This window comes from Pyxicephalus adspersus, chromosome 3, assembly GCF_032062135.1.
Source record: "Pyxicephalus adspersus chromosome 3, UCB_Pads_2.0, whole genome shotgun sequence".
Taxonomy (NCBI): Eukaryota; Metazoa; Chordata; class Amphibia; order Anura; family Pyxicephalidae; genus Pyxicephalus; species Pyxicephalus adspersus.
The window spans coordinates 51366977-51384094 of NC_092860.1; the positions used below are offsets into that span (position 1 = coordinate 51366977).

The 17118-nt window shown below is 39.7% G+C and overlaps 1 protein-coding gene across 1 annotated transcript in view; it reads right to left on the minus strand.

Moving 5' to 3' along the window:
• PCGF3 (polycomb group ring finger 3) overlaps positions 1 to 14939 on the minus strand; it is a 43331-nt gene extending 28392 nt beyond the window's left edge. Inside the window, exon 1 of the mRNA XM_072404557.1 lies at positions 14659 to 14939. The gene's annotated coding sequence lies outside the window, so the exon portion shown is untranslated. The remainder of the gene's footprint in view (positions 1 to 14658) is intronic.
• Between the last annotated feature and the right edge of the window lie 2179 nt (positions 14940 to 17118).

The window sequence follows — 17118 nt, forward strand, 5'->3', positions numbered from 1 at the left end:
TCAACACAAACATTAAAATATATAAAACATAAGATGTTATTTCCTTTGCAGAAAGTGTAGTGGTGATGGGGCTATAAACTCCTTTTTTTTGTTTTTTGTCAGTGCACGTTACATTTCTCGTTTTTGCTACTGCCACCAGGGAAAATCCTGACTTTGGACTTGTCTCTAGAACAGAGCAGAAATACTTGACAATAAGGACACTTGTTCCGATGCAACTGTGTCAACTCCTTTCACATTCCTTCATTTGTCTACATGACATTATAAATGTACAGTTAGGTCCATAAAAATTGGGACAGAGACAACTTTTTTCCAATGTTGGTTCTGTACATTACCACAATTAATTTTAAATAAAACAACTCAGATGCAGTTGAACTGCAGACTTTCAGCTTTAATTCAGTGGGTTGAACAAAAGGATTGCATACAAATGTGAGGACCTAAAGCTTTTTTTTAACACAATCACTTCATTTCAGGGTCTCAAAAGTAATTGGACATATGACTCAAAGGCTATTTCATGGGCTGGTGTGGGCAAATAATTTGTTATGTCATTATCAATTAAGCAGATAAAAGGCCTGGAGTTGATTTGACGGGGTTTCTTGTATGTGGAAGATTTTGCTGTGAGCAAACAACATGCGGTCAAAGAAGCTCTCCATGCAGGTGAAAAAAGCCATCCTTAAGCTGCAAAAACAGAAAAAAACCCATCCAAGACATTGCTACAATATCAGGAGTGGCAAAATCTACAGTTTGGTACATCATGAGAAAGAAAAAGCACCGTTGAACTCAGCAACGCCAAAACACCTGGATGTCCACTGAAGACAACAGTGTTGGATGATCCCAGAATTATTTCCATGGTGAAGAGAAACCCCTTCACAACAGCCAACCAAGTGAACAACACTCTCCACCTCACTGCAAGGTGCAAGCCACTAATAGGCCTCAAGAATAGAAAGGCTAGATTGGACTTTGCTCAAAAACATCTAAAAAAGCCAGCACAGTTCTGGAAAAACATTCTTTGGACAGATGAAACCATGATCAACCTTTACCAGAATGATGGGAAGAAAAAAGTATGGAGCAGGCGTGGAACAGCTTATGATCCAAAGCATACCACATCATCTGTAAAACATGGCGGAGGCAGTGTGATGGCTTGGGCGTGCATGGCTGTCAGTGGCACTGGGACACTAGTGTTTATCCATGATGTGACAGGACAGAAGCAGCCGAATGAATTCTGAGGTGTTCAGAGACATACTGTCTGCTCAAATCCAGCTAAATGCAGTCACATTGATTGGGAGGCGTTTCATAATACAGATGGACAATGACCCAAAACATACAGCCAAAGCAACCCAGGAGTTTAATAAAGCAAAGAAATGAAATATTCTTGAATGGCCAAGTCAGTCACCTGATCTGAACCCAGTTGAGCATGCATTTCACTTGTTGAAGGCTAAACTTCGGACAGAAAGGCCCAAAACAAACAGCAACTGAAAGCCGCTGCAGTAAAGGCCTGGCAGAGCATTACAAAGGAGGAAACCCAGCATCTGGTGATGTCCATGAGTTCAAGACTACAGGCTGTCATTGCCAGCAAAGGGTTTTCAACCAAGTATTAGAAATGAACATTTTATTTTCAGCTTTTTAATTTGTCTAATTATTTTTAAACCCCTGAAATGAAGGGATTGTGTTAAAAAGGCTTTAGTTCCTCACATTTTCATGCAATCTTTTTGTTCAACCTTACTGTAAATCTCAGCAATAGCAAAGAAACCACAAAAAACCCTGAAAGGTGCTGTAACTTTTCCCTATTCCTAAATGATGAATGTACCTTGATATCAACATTTCTTGACAACCAGAAGAATGTGTTACATTTTTAAAGTTAATCACTGGGAAGTTACAGGATAGATTAGAGTTTAAAAATTTTCCCAGGGATACCTGTATCTTTTAACCTCCTGGGCGGTTAACCCCCGAGCCTAGTTCAGGGTAAAAAAACATGCTGAAAGCATTTACCCCGAAGTAGGCTCGGGGTAGCTAAAAATAGAATCAAGCCATACTTACCTGGTGCCGCTAGTATCCTCCATTGGATCCCGTCCTCCGGCAGAATTCTCCAGCACCAGATGCCTGTCTTCTCGGTCGGATCCCTGTCTTCTCCCTCCCTCGGCGTTCTCGTACGTGTCCATCGGCGATTCCTGATGGTGTCAGTGCATACATCTGTGTGGGCGGGAGGAGCAGCGGGAAATTCAAATATTTTGTATTGGATTCATGATCACTGGATCAATGATCATTTATCTGTAGGGTTTTTAAGTAGTGACATGTAGTCTTTATCTCACCCTATTTGCAAAGCATTATGGGGCTGTAGGCATACAGAAGCAGCATCAGATCATCACTTATAATATTGCTGCAAAGACCTAGACGTGTATCATGGCTTTGCCTTGTATATATGCAGTATAAGCTCCTGCTGCGGACCATAAAACTGGGTGTCCAGGTGTGTGACAGGGTAGCAGGGTAGCTAAAGTTGTTCTCATCTTGTGATGTGGCAGCAATGAAATTTTAGGGTGAGTTTTAGCCACAAGAATCTCCCACTTATCCTACATTTTATTATACCTACAGCTCCCCTTTCAGGAGAAATTGGGGTTCAAAGAACATAAGCAGACATTAATATGTGACAGGACACCATGGTATGGTAGTAATGATACATTTTAGTGGGCGAGGGGGTTAGCCACAAGAGTTCCCCACTTATCCTAAATTTCCATTTCACTACTGTAGATAAATTAGGGTTCTCAGAAGGTAAATGGCCAGCTATGTGTGACAGGGTAGCACGGTATGACAGGTATAGCTTTTCTCATCTTGTGATGGTGCTCAAGTGATGTAAGTTTAGGAGGTTACAGTTACATTTTTTCTCAGAGAAATTGGGGTTCATATGGAGTAAAGGGAAAGGCCTTGTGTGACAGAGTAGCATGATATGATGGGTAGAACATTTTAATGAGGAAGGGGCCAAAAGGCATTTCCTACTGGCTCCCACATTTCCATCTCTCTGTTCCAGAGAAATTGGGGTTCACAGGAGGTAAGCATCCAGCTACGTGTAACAGCACCCCACCAGCTGCTCAGACCCTCACACCGCAGCATTTACAGATTTGACTCCAGGCGATATTGAGCAGTATGGAGCATCTCCCTGAGCCAAGGTTCCATGGCATAAGGAAGGGGTAACAGCACCGCAACCTTACCGCCAATCTAAATGCAGTCTTGAATCATGGACACGGCTGTCATGCTGCTGCTGCGAATTTCTTATAATACAAGGTGGGCAGGGAGCAGACACAGCAGATTGCCAGGTCTATGGCACATGACCCCATGGGCAGTAGGTTGGGCACCCTTGCTTTACAGTGTTCTTCCAGGTCCTTTTCAGCCAGATGGTTAGTGAAAAGTTAGATCACAATAAAAATATGTTGGAAAAAATGGTACATACTAAGGGGATATGCATTAGAAAGTTGGAACAAAATATGGAGGGGGGATAATAATTGTGTAATGTGTGGCCCTGCCTACACCTTTGCAATATAAAATCAAAAAAATTCTTGGGGGGGGTAGCGACACAGCTTTAATGTCTCTTAAGCTGCGTACACACTTGCAATTTTTGTCGTTGGAAAGGATCTTTCACGATCCTTTCCATTGACAAGGGACTGTACGATGCATGAACGGTGCTGTACATACAGCACCGTTCATGCTGTATGGAGAGGGGAGGGGGAGAGCGACAGAGCAGCACCCTGCTGCGCGCTCTCCCCCTTCCCTTTCATTAGGATCGGTCGTCGTCTATCGTCCATGGATCCGGCAGGTCGGTCGTTCGGACGATGGACGACACCGACTGTACACACGGCAGATTTTCGCCCGATATTTGGCCGATGCTGATTATCGGGCGATAAAAATTCGCCATGTGTACGTAGCTTTAGAAAGGTGTGGGGCTGGTATGGCAAGACGTCAATCCCTGATCATCACAAAAGTGTTCACTGAATCATTTAGCCAAGTTCAATGTCTACTATCTGACATGAAAAAAAACATCTGACAAAAAAAAGAAGAAAGAAAAAGTCCACTATTACCACAGGAGCTTAATGTATTCTACATTTTTAGATTACTGTCTTAAAAATCACAAGGCTCACTATGATCTGCAATGAAAATACAAGCTAGAATTCACGTATTACATTTTTTCAGGCAGACAACTACATTGTCATTTCATTTTCCACCATATATATTCATTGTCACTCCTAGAGATCAAAAGTGGCTTGGTCATAAAAGTGGAAAAGTGTCATAAGAAAACTAAGTAGGCTACTATTGTGAACTTTCTGAAAAACAAAGTCACCTTGCTGTCATGCAGATACTCTGCTTCAATATATATTTAGTCAATGACTCAGGACAAGCATGTCATTTAGTAGTTCCGATGACACTTAAAGCATGGGTAATTAGTCAGAACTTTAATGGGAGAGGATCAGTAATACAATGTGCAGACAGGTCATGCATTACTATACATTTTAATGCATATGGGATAATAGGCCCCAAAGAACCATACTAATATAAAATATGTGGATAACGCACTCCCATCTGCTCAACTTTGCTAAACCTTTTTGTTGGTAGAGTACAGCAATGCTTTTGATTAACACTGTGTAGCCAAAGCATTATAACCACTGACAGATGAACTGAACAACACATTTTAATACCAATAACATTATAATAGCACTTCTCATATGGTGGGATATATAAAGCAACAAGTGACACACAATCATTGGAGAAATAGTTGTTTGGCTCCGAGTCAGATTGTGGTGCCCAGACCACAGGTTTCATATCATCTCCAAAACAGCAGGTCTCATGCTTTTGCATGAGAGTTACATTACCATGACAGGTCAATCAAGATGCCCTATGATTATTAACCCAGATACTCAACAAATATATCAACGGAGGCCAAGAATTTGAATTAACCCATTGTAAGAGCTTGTTCTTCCATAATAATGTTGTAATATAAAGAGACATTTGTAAATTAGCCACTAAAGCAGGGGTGTCAAACTCTGGTCCTTTTTTTTGTCCCCCAAAGGAATCCTATATATGAACTGTACCTGGCCCGTCGTTGCATTGAAAAAGCGCCGCTACTACAATTCCCGGCATCACTGACATCTATAGACCAACGGCCTCTCTGCCTATGCGTGGCCCCGCATTGGACTGTTTTATAGACGCAATTAATGCCGGGAATTGTAGTAGCTGCATCACTCGTGTCTATAGACCAGCGGCCTCTCTGCCTATGGTGTAGCAGCGGTGCTATTTCAGTGAAGAGAGGGTTCCAGACACTCAGAACATTAAGCTGTTTGAATTGACGCCGTTTTCTTGACACGGAATTGTCGTAGCGGTGCTATTTCAGTTTCAAGTTTGGCCCACGACATTGTCTATGTTTTTAATTTTGGCCCACTGTGTATTTGAGTTTGACACCCCTGCACTAAAGTGTGTTCTCATCAGCTTGGTCTGATCACTTTGTCTCAAATGTTGAGATAAGTCATCACCCTTATATTTAGTATATTGGGCAGACACATGTCATGTGTTTGCACTTAAAATAATAAATTCCAATTTAAGTCACTAATACTTAAAATTATAATTTACTAAAGGAGTGGAGAATCTTTCCTCCATACAGGAGTGAAGATTTATTTCAATTAAACATTTTTGCGAATTACAAAATTCATGTAAATTTCAGCTGCATATGATTGGGTATTCAAACTTACGCTGCTACAATTCATCAATTGAGTAAAGATTCTCCACTCATTTTTCTAAATAAACCAGAGCATCCCTACTACATTATTTTTTCACTAAATTGACTTGATAATAATGTTGACTACTGAATCAACTGAAAGCCAAATCAATCATACTACCACACACTGTACACCAATGTGCGGGGATTCCTTAGTATTGATTCTTTGCAATCAAATGAAATACAAATTAATCACTTCAAGAGCTATGTTTATAAAACAGGGAGTCTGACATTCCCTGGTGGGAATCAATAATTGCGATTGAAACACACAGACCGATTCCCACCGGAAGATGTCTGATTCCCCATTTTATAACCAGAGCCCTACGAATATCTCAAATAACAGATATAAGATGCTTGCGGTTTCAAAAATTGATAAAACAGAAATAGATTGAGCATTCGAAAGAGTTTATCGAATTTTATGAAACAATCGGATGGACTTTTCAAAAGAATAGAGAAAAATATGACCAGCCTTAGACCAAGTAGCAAGCATATACGGCTGTTTCCAGGCAGTTATTTATGTATATACAACTATTTATATATAATATAAATAGCTAAATAATACTATACAAATATTTTGTAAAAATAGAAAGTATATGTATTTTCAGTGTGCACATATTTTGAATTGTGTGTTCACCTAAATGAATTTTTTATACAATTGAATATTTTGACATGCTTGCTCTTCCATACTTTTATTATTTAATAAATGTAGATATTTGTTGACTAGCCAATAAACTACCATTTATTTTAGCCAAACCATTTTTCATACCTGCAGAACTCCTGCTAGAATATCATAAAGATATGCATAGTTTTCAGTAAGTCAGCTGATTTAGACTTCCATTGTGAAAGAAGTACAACTATTGTGTAACACTATAAAGTAGGAAGCAGAACCTATATACAGAACCTAAACTATATGCAGAACCTACACAATAAGGAAGTATAGATGCCCCTGCTCACACACAAAAAAAAAAAAAGATATGCATTTTAAATTCAAACTTATATTGACATGATTATTTATATCAAACAGATCCCTTGTGCAGAACAATTTCTGTACTCAGTGAAAACATAGGGCACCGACTATTTCCATATCTACTTGTACGGTTTAGGAACAGACATATTACCACTATACAATTTTGATGCTGACAATAGCTACTCTTGATTCTACATCATTAATATGAGCCACTATTTCATATAATTAGTTTACAACATCCTCCAACACTTTTCGCAATTCATCTTGTTATTACACAAACTTAAAACACTCTAGAAATCATTCACAATATGCAGATCCTAGCAAAACTAAAAAAATAAATTAATTATAGAAAGAACTATTAAAAAAGGATGTCCCAACCACAAACACATATATTTTGGCCTTAGTTGTACAGGACATTTCTAGTTGAACTGACCCTACAAATGTTAAATACCTGGGTCATTGTGTACAGTCTAGGCCAGTGTTTCTCAAACTTTTTAACATGGATTAACCCTGCTATAACTACTATATCCGCAGTATATTAGTGTGGTGGTTAGTGGGAAAAATGCCTCTTACGTTGCTTGCTAGGGAGAAAAATGTCACCCTTATCACAGAAGATATTGAAAAAGATCATTATTATCAGTGGAAACTGACCTGAGAGGCACAAACTGCTCATTGCGCAAGAAACTCTAGAAAACTCTTCAGGAACACGAATGTATGCATGTGCAGGAGTTATGTCACTCCAACATGGCCAATGATGATGGTTTACAAACCATAAAGAATGTGGAAGCACCAGTGGCCATCGCAGCACCTCAGAGAGGTTTATTCTGGCAGGCAAGTCTGCCATAAAGTGCATAATTGCACTTTATGACAAACAGCTCCTGGAGGCCCAAAACAAAGGCATTCGTCTTGGAAAGCACCAGTAAAAAAAGGAATCATCCTATGTAAGTGGACCTGTACCCAAACCTTTGTCAATATTAACATTTTTTGAAACTTACCTAGTATTGCTTGTTGTATTTTCATGTGTTGGCTTTTAGCTTCTGTTGCCAACATATTTGGTGTGGCAACAGACATAGTTTCATGCTGTCATATTACAACAAAAGATAAGCCAAATATGTCACAATATTGGGTACTGCATATGTAGAACCACACAGAATACTGAGTATAGGTTAGCTTTAAGGACAGACACAGAAGATATCTGAAAGGTTCTTTAAGTTAAAAACCAATGGCTGACTTTTAAACATATCCACCATATTAAAAAGCTATGTTGCAGTCAATGCAAAAATGGTATAATGGTAAAAAAAAGGTCATAGCAGTCAGCAGGTCTTTATCACAGGAACATAGTTTAGGCTATTAAAGATCATCAAGTGTAGTAGGTGTTTTATTTTTTTTATTTTTTTAAGGAAACTATCATTTACTTCAGATGACTCCTAGACTAGAATAACTGGATTCTCTTGCCTAACCTATTCTGCTAGTGGATGATTTGGCATAGTGTTTTTCAAACATCTCTTAAAGTATCACTAAGAGCTCTGACAAGCAGTGAGCAGCTTCAACTCTTTGTAAATTGCCTCCAGGGTTGGAAAGTTCAGCCTACAAAAAATGCCACATTACTTGTTATCGGGTTCAATACTTTAAGTACTTAAAAGCAGCCAATGAAGAATCTGATTTAGGAAATGTTTACATGAAAATGTTTTTTAAACCGGATGAGCCTGGCCTATGCTTTCACTTATGTAGATTATGCCTAGTGACATAACATCTTTAAAGAGGAGCTCTGAGAAAAAAAATATATTTCCCCATTTGTATTTGAACCTTTTTAGCAAACAACAAAAAAATGTGTATGTCCACACAAAACTACTACAACTACTACAATGATTTCACTGAAGACCAAACAGGAAAACAACTGGTAAAGAAAAAGAAAAACAAAACAAGGGCATTGGATAAGGCTACACGGACGTTTTCCCCAGCATTTAACCTGAGGTTTTAAAAGCCCATGTTGGAAATTACCATACATTCAAATAGGCTAATCTACACCAGGACGTTTCTTTGAGGCAGGTTTTTGAGCATTATAGATAACATTACTTGAAACGTTGTGAAAATTAAAATGCAGGGTTAACGCTGGATTTTCTGTGTTTTCCTGCGTTTAAAAATGCTTAAAATGTTAATGTGTGAAAAACTCGGCATAGACATTTTTCAGCGGTTTAAAGGCAAGCTTTAGAGCGCTAATAAAAGTGCATAAAATCATATATAAACACAGTAGGAACGTTTACATGCGTTTTTAAAACTGACAGGGCAGACCCAGCTCTAAGCAAATAAAAAGGTTAATCTGACCACATCTTCTCTAGTTTAGGTACGTTTTACCTAACTCCAGTGAAAAATTTGCCGATCTCATGCATGCGCAGTGAGGTCGGAATGTTTTGTTTTTCATCCTACGTCACCCGATCTCGCGCCTTGGTCGGATGATGTAGGATGAAGAACCAGGAAGAAGTGGAGAAGATGGCGGCATCTGGATTGCCAGCTCCGGGACGGATGGTGGGACCCGATGCAAGGCACCCCCGGATGGATTGGACTGCCCTGCGGGATAAAAGGTAAGTGTATTTTTTTTTTGGCACTTTTCAGTTTAGTTCCTCCTTAAGGATTCATCACCAGTTCTCACATGTACAGCAATAAACAAAGATCAGACTCTCCCATTTTACCAGCAGCACTACCTATGCTCCTGGTGAACTTCTGCATATTTATAGAGAAATGAGTGTGATACTTGAACATTCACTGCATACACCTATACACCTGCATTGAATGTCCCCCACCCCACCCACTCCTTATTATTAAAGTTAGCCACTTATAGAAAGAGAAGTAATAAGCCAGCAGTGTAGACACTTGACATGATATTTCTTGAGGCTTCATTTATTAAAGTGTCAGTAATAAGAACGGCTTAAAGAACAAACAGTTGACTCCATTTGATAACCAGAGGACCATTATCGATGGTATTATACAGACATATTTATGAGGGGCAGTTTTTCGGTCATCCTACACATTGGCTCAATATTTATCAAAGCTGCATTTTACAGTTCACTTATCTGCTATACTTTCAACTCAAAAATGCTCTTCCAAAATGAACTAATAATAAATGTAAGCACACTATCTTTTTTCCTTAGGCCCTATTGAGGTGACCTACACTAGCTGTCCCTCTAAGGGGCTCACAAACTAATATCCCTACCTCAGTCATATGTCTTTATTACAGTTTAAGGTCAATTTTTGTCATTTATTCTGGATTTAGTATTTTAAACATGTTGGTTAGAACTGCCCACTGCATTGCATCTCCCCTACTGAGTAGGATCATGTTTTGTATACAGCTCAACACAACCCTTATTTTTAAATGTAACAAACAGATTTATAAACTTAAACAAAAGCAAACCTATGCTCAAAACCAACATCATGAGATCTTAAAGAATATGTCTCTCCAACATATTTTTATAAATTACATAATTACATAGTAAGTCAGGTTGAAAAAATACAAAAGTCTGTCAAGTTCAACCACTAGGGAAATAAACATATCCCAGATATAAAACCCTATGGACATGGTTGGTCCAGGGGAAGGCAAAAAAAACCCTGGTACAATTTGCTTTAACAGGGGAAAAAAATTCCTTTCCGATTTCATGAGGTAATCGGACGTTTAAAGCCCTAATACCCAGTTATATTCTGTGCTTCTAGAAATACATCCAGCTTTTTCTTTAAAGCAATCTATAGTAGTTGCTGAAACTACTTCCTGAGGGAGCCTATTCCACATTTTCACAGACCTTACAGTGAAGAATCCCTTCCTTATCCGGAGCTTAAACTTCTTTTCCTCCAGATGCAAAGATGGCCCTTCCAGTTCTTTTTAATGATCTCAAAGTGAATAATTGGGAAGGCAGGTCTCTATGTGGACTATTTATATATTTATACAGGGTGATCAAATCCCCCCTTAAATGTCGCCCAAAATTGGACTGCATATTCCAGATGTGGTCTGACCAATGCTTTGTACAGGGGCAGGATTATATCTCCATCTCTGCAGTCTATTATCTACCAGAACCCCCAGATCCTTTTCCATTTCTGCCACCCCCCCCCCAACTGTATTCCCCCTAGACAGTATGAAGCATGCATGTTAGCCCCCACGTGTATAAATTTACATTTATCTATATTAAATGTCATTTGCCCAATTAAACAGTACATACAGGTCTGCTTGTAGATTACAGACATCCTGTTTGGACTTATTTCTATTACATAGTTTGGATATATAAAAAGTAATAGTTGAATTCCCTTTAGGGGTTTTATTTTTGCCATCATAGCTAATAAGAACAAATGTGCCTTACACATTAATTCCACACTCCTCCATACAAAATAAACGTCTTTCGATGGTAAAGCCTAACATAAAGCAGAATGAAAGTTCCGATTTTAAAAACTTTGGCTCAGGCAGGACATTAATAAATGAGGGACAGGTGATGTCCCTTCTGCAATAGGCAATCTTAGCTGTCTGATTGCTCCATGGAACTGTCAAAATTACTTTTGAAATGCGCAGCTCAACGTTGGTACCAGAACAGAAAGAACGTCAACCTGGCCCAGCCAATCAAGATGGCCTAAACTCGCAAATGCTAACAAAAGAAGGAAGAAGATGGGGGGTGTCCTGCAATGACCAGGGACAGTAAATGTGGTGGGGTTTATTTCCACTTTAAAATTTCCTTTGAACTAGAACTACCCCTACTACTGGCTCCTTCTCTAGGCAATCATTCCCCTGCTGCCTTGTTCTGCAAGCCACACCATGCAGCCAAGGGAATTTTAATTTAAATCCCTGCTTTGATACATTTTAACTGAAGCACTCCCAAACTGCACAAACTTGTCTTTCCTGCCATTAAAGAGGAAAGAGAAATACCAAGTGCTTCCAGGCATGGGAACACTAGGTGACTTCCTTTTCCCCCATGTGACAGGCTTGGTGCTGGGTGGATGGCAGCCGAGAACCTGGTGCTGGGTTGAGAGAGTTCTAAGCACATTGCAACATGGAGTTTAAACTCAATTTAACTTCTGCACTACCAGAAACTAAATGAAGTTGGGTAGGGGAAGGGGAGGGGGGGGGGTAAGTATAGCAAGCATTTGAAGCTTGAAAAGGCAATAATTGGGCAAAGTACAGAATAACTTTGAGATATAACATCTAGTACTTAAAATCACCTTTGAAATATCTTCCAAAAACAGTGAGCATAAAAGTTTTATTTTAGGTACAAAACAAAAATCACTTAAAGACTTACAGGAAGTTAGATCAATGAACTAATTGGCTTACAGTTTTAAACACTGTGAAATTTGTATTGATTTTAACCTTTCACATATTGGTAAATGGGGAGGGGGGTTAAGAATTGTCTTAAGGTACAGTTCTTTCAAGAGAAAGTTTTAATGACAAAGCAAATGTTTCAGCAAATTGTGGTCATCAGGCCGGTTAGGTGGAGAAGAACAACTATATTTTGTCTAAAAAGGATCGCCCTTTAAAGCATTTTTAAATAGTTTTAGTTATGTATTAAATAAAGTGCAAAATACTGACAATACATACATCTGACCTAGAGACAATTGTACAGTTCCAAAAACAACTACCTACTCAACTTTTCATTGGTACCTACAGAAAGAAAAGCTGTACCGCTCTATTGTTAAGGACCAAACATATAAACCATAGTTACATTTACAATTCATTCTTTTTGCCTAAAGATAACAAGGTATTTAAATGTTATTTTAAAATCTCCACTGTCAAGTCACTAGCAGGTGTTAGTTTTTCTTTTACCAGTTACAAGCTGCCAGGTACCATGGAAACAATGAAAAGCATTAACAACATTTCAAACGACACTAATAATATATTAAGAATAAAAAAATGATATATTGGTATCACAAAACTAGCCTTAAACCCAGCACCACATATCACAGCCTTAACACAACACTAGAATTGAGAGACATCCATAATTCATAAACAGATGGGTGGTGGGTGCAGATCATTCGTTATTCAGCAACTCTCATCTAATCCAAAAAAAAGGGCACGCTCAATAGCTAATAATGACAATTTATCACTAGACTTCCTATCAGAAATTTATTTTTTTTAGATCATTTCCAGTAACACTTTCCTAATCAGAATCTTTAGAAATTAAAAAGAAGTCAATTTAGACTGGGGTAAGGTGTTGGGTACATAGAAGAAGAGACATGTCAATGAGTTAGAGACAGGACACAACAGAAGAGTTTAAAAGATCCAGAAAACACGACAATTACAAAAGTTACTGTCAGGAACTCAATGTGGAATACAAATCCAGAAACAACTGAATAACATAGACAAGTGTGTAAATGTTACCAAAACTCTACAGCAATTCATACATTGACCAACATCAATGAAAAATATAAGCTGCCAGCAAGGAGATTCCTATATACAAATGACTGAGAAGTTTTAAGGTTGTCAAGTTGTTACTTTGTAGCAGTCAACTTTTTTTAGTACTTCTCAAAGACAACACAACTTCACTAAGACACTGCGAGAAAGAGAGACAACTTAATTACAAGGGCCATAGACCTCAAAGAGCAATAAAGGGACAATGCAAGATCTGAAAACGTAACCTAAAAGTTAGGTGAAAAAGGTGCTTTGATTTAAACCTTAAGATGGAAAAAGTGCGATAGCAACATTGTCCGGGAACCCAAAAACAATGATCCAGTACATAATGAATGTCTGAAAGAGAAGTTATCTGAACCTTGGGAGATCAAAACATTGCCTGGTGCCCAACACAAAGTAGATTGGAAGTAATGAAAGTGACTGAACATGGCATAGTAGAAAATACAGTATAATTTCTTGACTCCATGAGCTCAAAACAAAATAGGAGGTTATGCAAGGAGCTAGACAACCCCTACCAACACAATAATGAATAGAAACAAGTCATATGTAGATTAGCCACTCAATAGAGATGTCAGGCTAATGGGCTACTCAATAAAGGTGTTTGTTTGTTTAAAGACAAGTGATCCTGGGATAAGTCAAGGTGCCAAATGAGCCAGGTAGAAAGACTAAAGTGGGACATTTAGAATTAAAGTAGATCTAAAGCCATTTTTGAGATCCTGTAGATTTCCCATGACTTTCTGTCGTGTAGGTACATCAGGGAGAGAGAGAAATGATCAACGTCAATGGAACATGGCTCCACTTTGGAACATTTCACCTCTATACCGGACATGGTGACATGTCAATTTGTGGTTCGTCCAGACACATCCCGGATAACTGTATGCCATGTGACAGCGCAATACAAAACTAACATGGGGTTCCAAGACATCATCGCTTTACCCAAAACTAGAAGAAAGTTTGGACTTTACCCTGTCCATTTGTTGACTGTTAGACAATCGTGACAAGTTTGCGCTAAGGGGACGGGGTTGATAATGGTATTAAGAGAAATCAAATGTGATGACACAACAACTAAGTGCTACTGAAGAGTTTGAGGGGCACGGGGTGCATCAAGACTGGTAATGATGCATGGCCATGGCAGACATAGAGCAATGGATGAGCTGAAGGGTAAAAGGGCAATAACAGGGGGGTAGGGTAAATAAACACAGAGGATCTGAATGGGGGGTTACAAGACAGATGCACTAGTGAATCCCCCTGGAGGCCATAAGCCAGGGGGTCTGTGCACAGAAAGTGGAGGAGGGGGGTAGTGCTGGAATAGTATGATGAAAGGCAGGATGGAGACATTACTGGGGGGGATGTAGCCTGCACACATATCTCTGTACAGTGGGGCTTTAAACAGAGGAGATGTGCTAGATCAGAAAAAAGGGAGGGCTGAAGGTAGGGAGGGGGGAGTCACAGTCCTGACTATACCTCTCTTTCCTCTGTACCAGGGAGCCCAGGTTCCCCACACTTTACAGGGGGGTGGAGGGGTCACCCACTGACCTGCCGCAATTCTGCCGCTCTACTTACCGTGTGTGTCTCCGGAGCCGCTGCTTGCTGGAGGGGTTCTCCACCGGGCACAGACACACAGGGCAAGAAGCCTCGCTGTGTGGAGAGCTGTGCAGCTGCCAAAGCCAAGGAAGGGCAGATATGTGCCGGTGCCGAGGCCCCGTGCCAGGGAGGCGGGCGACAGGGGCTCGCTGCTGCTCCCGACGAGTCCCCCCTTAGTTAAAAAAAGAAGATTGGAAATGAGGAGGAAAAAAAATTCCGGCTGGAGTTTAAAACAAAGAGGCGGAAATAGCCGAGCCGTGCCGAGCAGAGCCGAATGTGAGAGCTGCGCCTGCGCCCGGCAGGAGGGGGGAGGACAGCGGGGAGGGGAGAGCTGGGCTTGTTCTTCTCTAATGCAGGCAAGCTCTGAGGTAAAAGGCTACAAGTGAGCCGGGGTGACCACTGAACACATGGGACAGGGGGAGGAAAATGCTCACATCTGCTGGAAGCTTCATTTATTGCTGTATCAACAGAGGTGAAGTGCTGGGAAGTGAGAACAAACATCCAATTATGTGCCAGGGGGTCATAGAACCAATACTTTCCCTGGGACTGGGGGTATAAGTGAACTACTTCATTGTATTTTATAATAATACACGAAGCCTAATACCTGAAAATTATTAGAAGGACATTTAGTACACAAACATAGCCAAAACTTTGCATTCTTTTTTTTTTATTTTAGGGCCCATTCACACCAGGTGGGTGCATTAAAGCATGCATGTTATTTCTGCATTTACATTGCCAATAGACCAACAAACATGAATGTTACATATTGGCAGCCAGTGCAGGTGAGGGCACAGGGCTAGACCCTCAAAAACTAAGAAGTTAATGAATGGCACCAAGGCACACATAGGGTGGTGCAAAGTGTCCTCAACATGAGGGCCCCATACCCTCCTCTGCCACATGTTGGCTACATTCACCACCGGCTGGCACCATATTGTAGCAGTGCATGTGTTTCCATGTGGTTAGCATTCAGAAATGTTAGAATATGACTATTTTTTTGTTTGTGTCCCCATCACAAAGAAGCTGCAACAATCCCCTTCAATATGGAGCCGTCCCCAACAGCATTTTTGCTATATAGTTACATAGTAAGTCAGGTTGAAAAAAGACATTAGTCCGTCAAGTTCAACCACTAGAAAAATAAACATATCCCAAATATAAAACCCTATGGATATAGTTGGTCCAGAGAAAGGCAACAAAAAACCCGGTACAATTTGCTTCAACGGGAAAGAATTCTTTCCAGATTCCATGAGGCAATCGGATGTTCCCAGTCTCTGTTATCTTTATTTTAAATCCTTAATACCCAGTTATATTCTGTGTTTCTGGAAAAGCATCAAGCTTTTTCTTAAAGCACTCTATAGTAGTTGCTGAAACTACTTCCTGAGCGAGCCAATCCCACATTTTCACAGACCTTACAGTGAAGAATCCCTTCCTTATCCAGAGCTTAAACTTCTTTTCCTCCAGACGCAAAGAGTGCCCTCTTGTTCTTTGTAATGATTTTGAGGTGAATATTTGGTAAGAGAGTTCTCTATATGGACTATTTTTATATTTATATAGGGTGATCATATCCCCCCTTAAACTTCTCTTCTCAAGGGAGAATAGATTCAGTTCAGTTAATCTCTCCTCATAGCTGAGCCCCTCCATTCCTTTTATTAGTTTAGTTGCCCTTCTCTGCACTCTCTCCAATTCAACAATGTCCTTTTTGTGAACTGGTGCCCAAAACTGGACTGCATATTCCAGATGTGGTCTGACCAATGCTTAGTATAGGAGAAGGATTCTGTCTCCATCTCTGCAGTCTATTCCTCTTTTACTAGCTTTAGATATTGAAGCTTGGCATTGCATGCTGTTATTAAGTCTATGATCTACCAGAACCCCCAGATCCTTTCCTATTCCTTACTCCCCCAAATTTATTCCCCATAGACAGTATGAAGCATGCATGATTTCCTCAATTTAAATGACATTTTTTGACATCTCTAGACAACCTTGATATGGGGTGGTAGGGGCACGTCCTTGCAGTAGAAAATCCTTCAAATATAATCCACCAATAGTGTACACACGATAGATACGTCGGCGCCATTGGTCATTTTTTAGGACGATTTTTGTCCAATCGCTTATTCGTTTCCAACGATAATTATTGGACGTGGGCACACAGGTTAAATCTATCAAGTTCAACCATTTATTCACTAAAAATGAGTGCAATTCCATTGTGATTTTTTTTTTTATTTACAATCAGGATGCCACATGGACGGAACTCTGGGTGGGACATAAAATGAAATGTGCAATTTTTCAGGTTTTACAGTAACGTTATAGGTGCCCACACTGTAGAGTCTGTATTTGTGAGATTTAAGCTTAATTGTGACAAAAATGTGTGCTGCTTGGTCATTTGAATTACAATTTTTCTGGAACAGGCTTGTTCTCTATATAGTGAGTACTGTTTAACATTTT